We start from the raw sequence: 11,689 nt of genomic DNA, 5'->3' as shown, positions 1-11,689 counted from the left end.
ACCCAAACTCTACGTACCTACCCCCCCCCCCCCCAAACCCCCCACCCCACCCAAAGGACTAGTTTTTTGTTTTTCAAAAACAAGGATCAGAGATTTTCCAGTCGTATTTGTGGTAGCTTTTCAATGTATTACACTATCCTTTCTACTATTATGAACTTTTATCATTGCATTATTTGGTATTTCTTTCTTGAAGCAATCTCAAATTCATCTTGTAACATATATAGGTACTGGTTAAGCATTATGTGAGCTCTTTATAGAGGAAAATGAAAAGGCACTGATTCGAATAATAGATTGGTACAAGTAGTATAATATCCAGAGTAATAGATAGTAAAAGAAGTATGATGTCTGTAAAATATGTGTTTATAAAGTCATTGAACATGGTGCATCTAAATCGATCTGCCAAGCTGATCCACTTGGTTCTGTTCACCTTAAGCACAATGCAGAGCTCAGCTCTACATCAAGAAATTGGTTTTATATACTCCCTTTGTTGGTTAAGATATGTTATTCAGCTTTATATTCAAGTAGAAGACAGTCTGGTCTTTAGAACCAAAGGTGCAAAGCTTGATGAGATTTACGATGGAATTATTTAAAGTAGATGCATGTAAATTACAACAAGCCAATAGAAATAAAAAAGTATGTTTCTCATGACCTAAGGTGTGGAATCATCTTAAATTTTGTGAACTTCAGAACGTTTTGCGTTTTGTTGCACGTTTGAAGGGCATAATAGCCCAAGAATGTGGCCTAGTGGTTAATAAAGGTCAAAATAGCACGGTATAGCCAGTTTTCAGACTGGTCATTCAAAAATAGTCAGCGTTTATCAAGTCAATGAAAAATAGCCACTATTTTGCTGCAACAGAGACCAGTCCAGCATAATATACTGGAGTTCGGTGCACCTGTGTATGAACTCCAGCATATTATGCTGGACCGGTATACTTTGCTGGCTCCAGTATAATATACTGGAGATTGGAGCACCGGTGCTCCAAACTCCAGTATATTATGCTGGACCGGTCTACTTGCTGAAACTCCAGTATATTATGCTGGAGTTCTAGTGTACTTATGCTGGAACTCCATCATATTATGCTGGAGTTCCAGCATACTTATCCTGGAACTCCAGTATAATATGCTGGAGTTCAAGTATACTTATGATGGAACTCCAGCATAATATACTGGCGTGTTTTCCGGGTTTTGAACAATGTTTTCGCTCAGATTTATCTTTACATGAAAAGTGACTAAATTTCGATTACTTTTGAAACTGGGCTATTTTTAAACAAACAGTTGTAAATCTGGCTATTTTTAAATTTCTCCCTTAATAAAGTGGATGAAAACTATGAAACATTATGATTTTTATTTCAGTAGAAACAAAAAAAAGTAGGTGGGTTCATCTTCATATCTGGGTTTTGAAGGGCAAAGTTATTAGGTACATACTTGTGTTGGTGAAATATAGCAAATGCCGGGTGCAATAGTCAAGGTACACATAAGCTAGTTTATACACCAACATGATCCGAGAAAAGTCTCTCAGCAAGGTCATAAAATCCTAACATGAGAAGTTTTGCTTGCTGTAAAGGAATGCAAGAAGATTTTAGGCATACGTTTTTTCAGGAAGTAGTAATAGAAGACCATTCTAGGAGTTCTAGAAGTCGCGGCCTTATGCGGATGGAACATTATTGCATATTCTGTCCAGCACAAATAGAACGCAGCTGATGCAATCTGAGCAGCATTTTATACAACTTTCAGTATTCTCAAATCTCACCATATGCGGCTGATTATCTGCTAATTTATTAGTAAAAGTAACAATTGCTGTCATTGATTAATAGGAGTCAATCTCCCTAGCTTACTACAATGAAGAACGGCTAGATGAGTACGGTAAAAGCTTATACGTACCCGGTGCTTACATCAAACCAACATATACATGACATGACATACGTTGGCACATGGACTTCTAGCACTTAACCATGCTTAATTAATATGTATTCACAAAATTTATAACATGTCCTCATAAAATTGGATGTGCTAGGACGTGCTTTCTTTGGCACGTATTACAGCATTATCCAAGAGTGATGAAAAATCGGTAAGAGCTTCAATCACATCACCATTTGGCTGTGAGGGAGCTAGTTAGTTCCTCCACATTGGTGCCCAAATGTGATGTCAACTAGGAAGCTGGTCCAAAAGAGTAGGATTACGCTAGGTAGTTAGAAAGAAAGCTAATTGTTAGTTTGAGTGCCTTCTATATGTGTTAATCGGGCCGGGCTGAACCGTTTTCAACCCGGTTCAGCCCGGTTCAGCCCGTTACTGTAGCTTAATGTGCGGGCTGGGACGGGTTGGTCGGGGGGCGGGTTTTGGACGAACATATTTTGGATAACGGTGCATCGTACGCGCTAAGCCCGTTAAAACGGGTTGTTAACGGGCTACAGCCCGTTATCAGCCCGATTACCGTTACAATTTTTTTAAAATTATTTGGACCGTTGCCAAAGGTCAAAATTTAATTAAAAAAATAAAAAAAAAAACACTAGCCCAGCCCGCCCGAACCTGTTAAGCCCTAACCCGAACGGGCCCACAATAACCCGAAAATTTCCAACCCGTTATCCCAGCCCACTAACCAACCCGGTCCGATAACGGACGGGCTGGTTTTTTTTTGTTCAACCCGTCCCAGCCAGCCCGATAAACACCTCTAGTGCCTTCCTAGATTACTAAAGAACTTGGTTCTTTCCCTAATTCCTTTAGCGTAAACGAAATAAACAGTAAAAAGCAAAGACATCAATTTTTACGTGGAAAATCACTCAGCTCAAAGGTGCAAAAACCATGACCTACTACGTAGTATTTTAGCTTCAACTTCATCAAAACAAATGAGCCAAAATTACTAATTACAAGATCTATAAATCAATACCCACACAATTCTCCTGCTTCAACTATTTTAGAGAATTACAAGTTGCTCTAACTTGCACACTCAAAATACTTACTTTACTCGATAGATTATGTATGACAACTTGATTACAACTCGATTTGCTAATACACATTCACAAACTGACTCAAGAAGAATACTAAGACTAAAAATCGACTTGAGTATTGAAAATGTTGTTCCACAGTTGACGTGCAAAAGGATAATCTCCTTAGTCCATCAGGAAAGTATTTAAGCTCACTAGACTTCAAAATCTTTTAGAGTCCTATACATAGTCAAGTTCTCACTTGATAGGACTCCTACAGTTTCAAGGACACCACAAATCAAGTAATTTTTATCTATCACTTATATGCGAGCATATCTTCTGGGACAACAACCCTTATCATATCAACAACTTTCTTCCAACAATCTCGGACTCGAGTAACTTGTGAAAAAGTTACCGCCTTGTAAGAATCTCCAACAACTATCTTGAGTACATGGTTCTCAGCAACCTCCAACAGCTACCTTGAGGACCTAGTTCTTAGCGCACATTCACTGGACACACTTTGTTAATCTTCAAAATCCCAACTTTCAACAAATTTTTCCTTTTTGATGATGACAAACTTTGTGCCCATAAATCAGGTATTCATGCATGATCAATTCATCAGAACAATAGCAGCACAACACTAACACACTTGACCCAATTCAGATTTAGAGCATTAACTACCCCTAACTTTATCTTCCCCCTTTTGGTATCAACAGGAAAAAAACAAGTTGTTAGACAGACAAGTATAGTTAATGCAAGATTCATGTCCATCAAGGCTACAACACAAGCATAATATAAATCAAGACCAATGAACTATGTTGATGATAAAAACTATGTGAGAAGCAAGTAAACAACATAAGGGAGTTCATTAAGTAGTGCCAAATTAAGCCCAGGGCCTTGAACTAAAATATTTAAACAAAATAAGCTTAAATATCCTGCAACTGACTCAAAACTAGAATAACAAAAAAAATAAAAAGTACCACTAGCTTAACAGAATAGACTAGAGACAAGGGGTAAAGGACTAGGATCAAGGGTTAGAAGAGGAGGGGGTCAAGGCTTTCACAAGGGTTGCAATCTGTTACGCATGAGCCTCTCTGTCTATTCTGAGCTCCTCCCTGAGTTTCTTGGTGTCCTTTCGCAGCTTATCATTGTCTTCTTTGAGCTTAACATTCTCCTCTAGGGCCAATTCCAACCTTTTAGAGAGCTCAGCTGCCCTGCTGCTACCACGTAAAATGGCAGAACAGTTGGCGCTCTAGCCTTGATCTTCTCATAACCATACCGCTTGAGTGTAACAATATCCATAATATCATTGTGATTCCCGTACTTCAGCTCAAGCAAGGCAATGTTGAGCTTGTCAAACAGCTCAGTTAGCATGAAGCCATAAGGCATGGCATGCTTAGGCTTGGAGGTGTATATATCCCTTGCCATGTGCTGAATCATCAAGCTGGGAAGGTTTATAGTTCTACTTGTATCCAGCAACTCCATAACAACCATGTCAAGCAGGGTGACCTCATGCCTACTCTCAAATCTCTGCGGAATGTAGGAGTTCACAAAGTGAAATAGTAGTTTGTGAAAAGGAGTCATGTCAGTCTTGTACACCTTCTGTGGAGCATCCAACTCAAAATTTTGGGAAAATGTTCTGGTCACTACAATGCCTATGTCCACATCATTATATATAGCAGGCCACTTCTTCTTTAGATAGTTGTCAAATCCTAGGGAAGGAATGTTCAGTAGCAGCCCAAGCTATTCAGAATCAAACTCTATATCAAATTCTCCTACAGAACTCTTTACCACCTTGCCATCAAACTGGAAATTTGTATAAAACTCAACTATAGCAGGCACACATACATAGGGAAAGGGATTCACAAACTTGTGTCTCCATCCCTGCAGATCAAGCTTTTTAACTAACTGGGCCATACCCTTCTCATCTGTATTTGCTAGTATCTTCCTATTCAACACTTTTTCATTCTTGAACTCAGTCAGCTTGTCAACCACAACAGGTAAGCCCTCTTCTTCTTCCCTTTGCTGGCCTTTTGAGAGGTGGCGGTTACCTTGATGAGTTTAACAACAGTCTTTTCCACTAGTGGTTTCTTGCTCTGCAGAGAAGGACCAAGTTTATCCTATTCATCCAACTCAAATACACCAGCAGCAGCAATTTGCTTTCTTATTTTCTTGGCACTCCTAGACTCCTTGATCATCTGTTCAGTAACAACTTTTCTGTTGCTTCTAGTGAGAGGAGTCCTCGCAGGAGGAGCCACTTCCTTTCTTGCCTGGGAAGCTGGTCGTGTAGGTTTGGCATAGGCCTTCTTGCCCTTTTCCCTACCTCAGATAGGGGCAAATCGTCCTCATCACTGTCAACATCCTCATCTCCAACAAAAGAAGTTAACAAAGGCTTATGTTCTTCAGGCCTTTCCTCTTCCCGAATTTCTTCTAAAGGGGCCATGACTGTATTCCCAATAGACATGGAGCCTTCAGATTCCTCACTGGCATTATCCTCCTCACTCTCAGGTTCAGTACCCTCACTTTCACTTTCTTTTTCGTCTTCATCACCCTCACTCTCAGAGTCACCTTCTCCCTCACTTTCTTTTTCTTCTTCTGCAGAGTCCCCCACTTGTTCACCTAGTTGTTCTTCTACCTCTCTCTCTCTTTTTCTTCACCTGATTCCCCCTCATTCTTACTCTTCTTCTCATCAGTATTATGAGCCTTTTCTGAACTTGGTGCTCCTCATGACTAGCTCCTCCTCCTCCCTCCCATGAACTTCCTCATCATCCTCATCCTCATACGTCAGTCCAACTGTAAGAAGTACTATCAGAACCCTCTTTATTCTCTATTTCTTTCTCCCCTTTCCCCTCAACCACAGGTATATTATCAATGGTGTCCACAATTTTCTCCTGAGTTATTACTTCTGTTTCTATACTAGTATCCTCTACATGTGGTTTTATCACTCATGGGTGCAATAATTTCCAACGGGGCAATCTCAATAGTAGAAACTAGAACATCAAGCCTTGATAGAGATGATTTTACCTAATTAGTCGTGCAAGATGTATATTCTATGGGTGTCTAATGGGCCGGGTTAGCCCGTTTCCGGACCCAAACGGGTTAATACCGGAACCGGCCCGGACCAGTACAAGGGGGCCGGGTTAGGCTGGGTTAAAGGGGTAGGAGGTTTGGTCCGTTCACATTTTGTCAACCGGTTAACCGGATCGGTCAAACCCGGTCAACGAAAATTACTGTTCAACCGGTTAACCGGCCCGGCCCGGCCCGGTTTAAAAGCTATATTTCATTTTTATTTTATTTATTTTTTAAGGTTTTAGAGTTTAAGGCAATGCAAAACCTTTGAGTTTACTCTTTTTTCGTTAATTTACTTGTTGTTAAATGTAAATCTTTTAATTTGTAAGTTTGAATTTTGAAATATAAGTAGAACTTGCAATTTATAAGTGTAATTTGTTTTTCCATCTTCATTGTATTCTTTATATTTTTACTTTATATTAATATAAATTACAATAGTTATACAAAATACAAAAAAAAAAAAAAAACTAACCCGGCCCGGCCCCTTGTACCCGTAACCCTTACGGTTTATTTTTTACCCGGATGAACCCGAACCCGTTAAACCCGGTAAGCCCCAACCCGTAACCGGCCCGGACCACAACCCGTACGGGTACAAAAATTCCCTACCCAGTCCGCCCCGGCCCACCCGTCAAACACCCATAGTATATTCCCCCTAAGCCACAACTTTCTTAAGTACTGATTCCCCTTTAGCAGCAACACGAATCACCACCTTTCCACTCTTAACTGATTTCCTTAATGTAGACTTGATCTTAGTGGGTTTGGAGGTGATTTGGTGAATAGACGGGTGCATGGGCAGTTAGTTTTGGGGATGAAAGTCCAGTAGAGGTAGAAATTGTAGGTGTAACAGTAGTAGGGGATGATGGTGTTGGTACAATAGAGGGTGTGGGTGGAGATGCAACAAATGAATATTCATTGGTAATTTTTTCACTTTTCTTAGATTTGGGCTTCACAATTTTGGGTTTTGCTTCAGTCTTAGATGAAGATTTTGCCTTCGAGGGAGTTTGGCTTGACTTTGTCATGGTGATGAGAGAACGAGAGATTTTTCTTTGGTTCTTGCTTAGGATTTGAGAGAAATAGTCAGGTTTGAGAGATGTATAATGAAAGGATTTTAAAGAAGGTAGTCCTAATCTGACTGGAAGAGAGAAGGTAACGAATTTGAGTTCTAACAGGACTCTAACAACAGTTAATTTTGACTGCTGGACTTTTAGAAGTAATTAGACTCTATTGTTCTTGGATTCTCCCTTGATCCTTGACTTTGAGAACAACTAGGAGTGACGCTAATATGATTTGAAAGTCTGAGAGTAGCAGTAATTTCAGTTATTAAGTTTCAATGATTGTAAAGACAAGATGGCACGTACCTAAGTCCAAGAACCAACTCCTTAGCAACTCCTCAGTAACACCTTGAATATTTGACCATATTAAGTTAGTGTAAGGCCCCGTAAAAGTTTACCTAAAAATCCGGAATCTCGTGGTACCGAGGTAGACAATAAGATTGGAGAGATTAAGCTCGTCGTGGTACGGAATTTTTGGGTTGAACAGTGCACTGAGGAGTTAAAGGAAAATGTTGGCATAAGAAGGCATTTCTGCGGCCGCAGAATCACTCTACGGGCCGCAGATCTGCCGCTGAGTGAAGCAGAAACCTGAGCTAATTTTTGGACCAATATGTGGTCCATTATGCGGCTGCATAATCATTTCACGGGTTGCATAATCCATCGCAAACCCCACATAAAATTTTCCGGAGGGATGTTTTGTGGTGCATTATGTGACTGGAAAACAGGTCTGCGGACCGCAAACTGGTCACAGAGTGAAGCAGAAAATGTCAGTTCCGGAGGGCCAATTATGCGGCCCATTTTGCGGACCGTAGAAGCATTATGCGATTGCATATGCGACCGCAGATCTATGTCGGGACTCCTATTTTTCTAATTTTTATAACCCGACCTAATCTCGTTATACAGGCGTTGTGGACCATTTTCTTGCAAAAATATAATATTTTTGAGAGTGAGAGAGTGTCCTAGAGAGAGGGAGAGTTCCTCAACAATTTGTTCTACAATTCTTGCTCAAATCTTTGGAGATTAACAAGTAAAATTCACTAGGTCTTCATCCTAGGGGTAAGATTCTACACCCTAACTCTTAATTTCGATACTTAACTAGAAATGGGCAATTAGCAAGATTATTCACGGGTATGGGAGTTGTTTATTTTGCATGCATATGTTAACAAAGGGTGTAGGAATATTGTGAGCTAAAAATGATAAAGAATGGTTGTAGCATGACGGAATCCTCCATAGGAAGGGTCTTGAAACCTTAATGCACACCTAATGATTGATAAAATGCTCAAATAAGCTAGAATCATGGTCATCTTCCTAATTTTAGTTTAATTTGTTATATTTCTAAAATAGATTGAAGTTGCTAAGAATTCCGGAATATTTTAGAGTTCAAGGAAGCTCAATTGAGGTATGTTGGCTAAACCCCCTCTTCTTAGAATTGAATCCCACGGCGTTCATGTAATTGGTGTAAGTCCCAAATTGATCATTACGAAATTGGCTATTCCGAATAAACTTGTGGTGAAAGATATATATTCAATATGTGTTCCAAATGCTTCTATCATGCTATATTATCACTTGAGAATATGTTCAAAGTATGGGTTGTATGTTACAATAGATACGACTTTGAGTCAAGTTTGAATGAAGGTTATTATGCCAAATCATGTGAAAGTCTCTATATGTCTAAGACTCCTAATTGCTCACATGTTTATTTAATGTCTTGAATTGAAAGGCTTTGTTGTTGGCAATGATGATGATGTTTGCAAATGAATAAGGTGAGCACGAAATATGAAATACGGCCAAGTGCCAAGGTTGATATTATAATTGTGGCCACTAGTGCCAATGAGTTGAAAAGATATGAAAGAGGTATGATGTGAGATGATTGATAGAAAAGGTAAAGTCGCGGCAAGATGGCCTAGCCGATCGGGCCGTGAACGGAAGCCATGCCGCACACACGGTGGTGACTGTGTTGGAAATTATAATTGAAATTGCGATTATGGTTGATGTCTCAAATGAGACGACCTAGGAGATCAGGTCGTCATCAGACTCCGTGTAAGAAAACGTTGGTATTGTGAATGATGGTATATCGGCACTAAAGATCTCCCAACCTAAAATTATGGAAATTTACTTGAAAGCTTATGTGATTCATAACTTGATGTTTTGGTATTGTTTGAGGCTTCTATTGATTTCATGATTGTTCCTCCTTGTATTATTATTCATTCTATTGAGATGGTGTTAGTTATATATACTAGTATTATTAGACGGTACTAACGTCCCATTTGCCGGGAAAGTTGCATCTTTAAATAGATGCAGGTGATTCATAACAGGCAGTGTTGATCAACGATAGTGGTAACACCCTCTTCTCAGCAGACTTGGTGAGCCCGACTTCATTCCGGGGTCATGTATTGTATCTTTTGTTCATATTATTATCACATTTTGAGGTATAGCCGGAGCCTTATTGCCAGCACTATCATAATACTCTTTTGTATCTTTTAGAGGCTCCGTAGATATAGTGTGGGTTGTACATGAGTACTAGAAAAGTCAAACAAGTTATGTTGTGTTTTGATCACTTGTTCCACTTCAAACCATAAGAATGTGTGTATTTTGAGACTTTAAAATTAAGTAACTAATGAAATTATTTAGTATTGTATACTTGATCTCCCTACTGTCTCATTAATGAAAATATGTCTTCTCTTGATCATGGGCGAGTTGGGTAGAAAAAATCTAACAGGCTTGCTCGGCCGGGTTCACTCGGTTGAGCGCCGGTTGCGCTCCTTGAGTATGGAGTGTGACAGTTAGTATTATAAGACATAGTTATCAGCTAGACTTTCTAGCGAGTATGTGTGCTTATGACAAGAACGAGACTGAATCAAACATTTTATACTCAACTATCTATATCTAATGACTTCTTTTCTAGCCAATCATTAGGGTTTAACCTAGTTGGAGTTGTGGTCCCTACTCAGTGGTTTAGTGAAAATATCAGCAATTTGATCTTCAGTTTTACAGAAATTGATTGAGATATTTCCCATTTCAACATTATCTTTGAGAAACTGATGTCTGATATCAATGTGCTTGGTTCTCTTATGCTAACAATGATTCTTAGCAATATTTATGGAACTTGTATTGTCACAAAAAATAGGAACACAACAATAAAAATACCATAGTCCCTGAGCTGTTGTCTTATCTATAATAATTGAGCACAACAAGATGTTGTTGCCACATATTCTGCTTCAGCTGTAGATAAAGCAACTGAGTTCTGCTTCTTTATTCCCCAAGACACCAGGCAAGAACCAAGAAAATGTGCTAATCCTGAAGTGTTTTTCCTGTCAACATGAAACCCTGCATAGTTTGCACCAGCATAACCAACTAGATCAAAGTTGTATCCTCTAGGATACCATAGACACAAATCAGGAGTCTTTTTAAGATATCTAGGTATTTTTTTGACAGCCTTTAGATGAGACTCTTTGGGATTTGCCTGAAATCTTACACAAAGTTCTACACCGAACACATTATCAGGCCTACTTGCTATTAAATACAACAATGATCTAATCATTCCTCTATACAGATTTTGTTCCAAACTTTTCCTTCTTCATCAAGATCCAGCTTGGGGGCAATGCAGATTTTGGAATTAAACTTTACCTCATTGCCTTTATCACACATTTGAGAAATGCTGAGAAGATTATGTTTAAGACCAACTACATAGTACACATCAGTGACTTACCAACCTTACCAATACCTGTTATTTGTCCATTTTTTCCATTTCCAAATGACACACTCCCTCCTTGGAAGGCTGTCAGTGAGAGGAAGTTTTTCTTTCACTAGTCATATGTGTTGAGCATCCACTGTCCAGATACCAGTCTTGATTGTTTTCTCTCACTTTAGCCTGCACCAGAAATCACAAGTTAGTCTTGGGAACCTAGACAAGCTTGGGTTCCTTTTTGTTGGAAAAAGGATAAATCAAATCTCTCTTTGCCTAGAAGAGAAGAGTGTTAACAATTATTTTCTTATTGACCTTAATCCACTTAGTTTGGACAAGGGAAATGATTGTGGGTTCTTCTTCCTTCTCCACATGTTTAAATAGCTCAAAGGTGTTTTTGAACTGAGCATAAATTAAAGCAAGGCAGATATCTGTTAAGTGTCCTACCTTCCCACAGTGAGTGCACATAGTTAGTTTGAGTCGCTTCCTAGATTACTAATAACTTGGTTATTTCCTTAACTCCTTAAGCGTAAACGAAATAAATAGTAAAAAGCAAAGACAATAATTTTTACGTGAAAAATCACCCAGCTCAAAGGTGCAAAAATCATAACCTACCACGTAGGATTTCAGTTTCAACTTCACTAAAACAATTGAGGCAAAAGTATTGATTACAAGACCTGTAAATAAATATCCACGCAGTTCTCCTACTTCTACTATTTAAGAGAATTACAAGTTACTCTAACTTGCACACTCAAAACACTTACATCACTCAACAAATTATGCATGACAAGTTGATTTGTTACACCCTATATTTTCGTACGTAAAAGTGCATCGTAAGCAAATGTAGGACCAAAAACGAGATAATATTTGAAAGTATATAAATTAAGTTAATCATGTTACCTCGGAGGTTACAAATATTGAAGATCATGAACAACAAGTACAAAGAGGGTTGGAAGGTTCAG

Source organism: Nicotiana attenuata, unplaced genomic scaffold, assembly GCF_001879085.1.
Source record: "Nicotiana attenuata strain UT unplaced genomic scaffold, NIATTr2, whole genome shotgun sequence".
In the NCBI taxonomy this organism is placed as follows: Eukaryota; Viridiplantae; Streptophyta; class Magnoliopsida; order Solanales; family Solanaceae; genus Nicotiana; species Nicotiana attenuata.
This window is presented reverse-complemented; position numbering follows the sequence as displayed.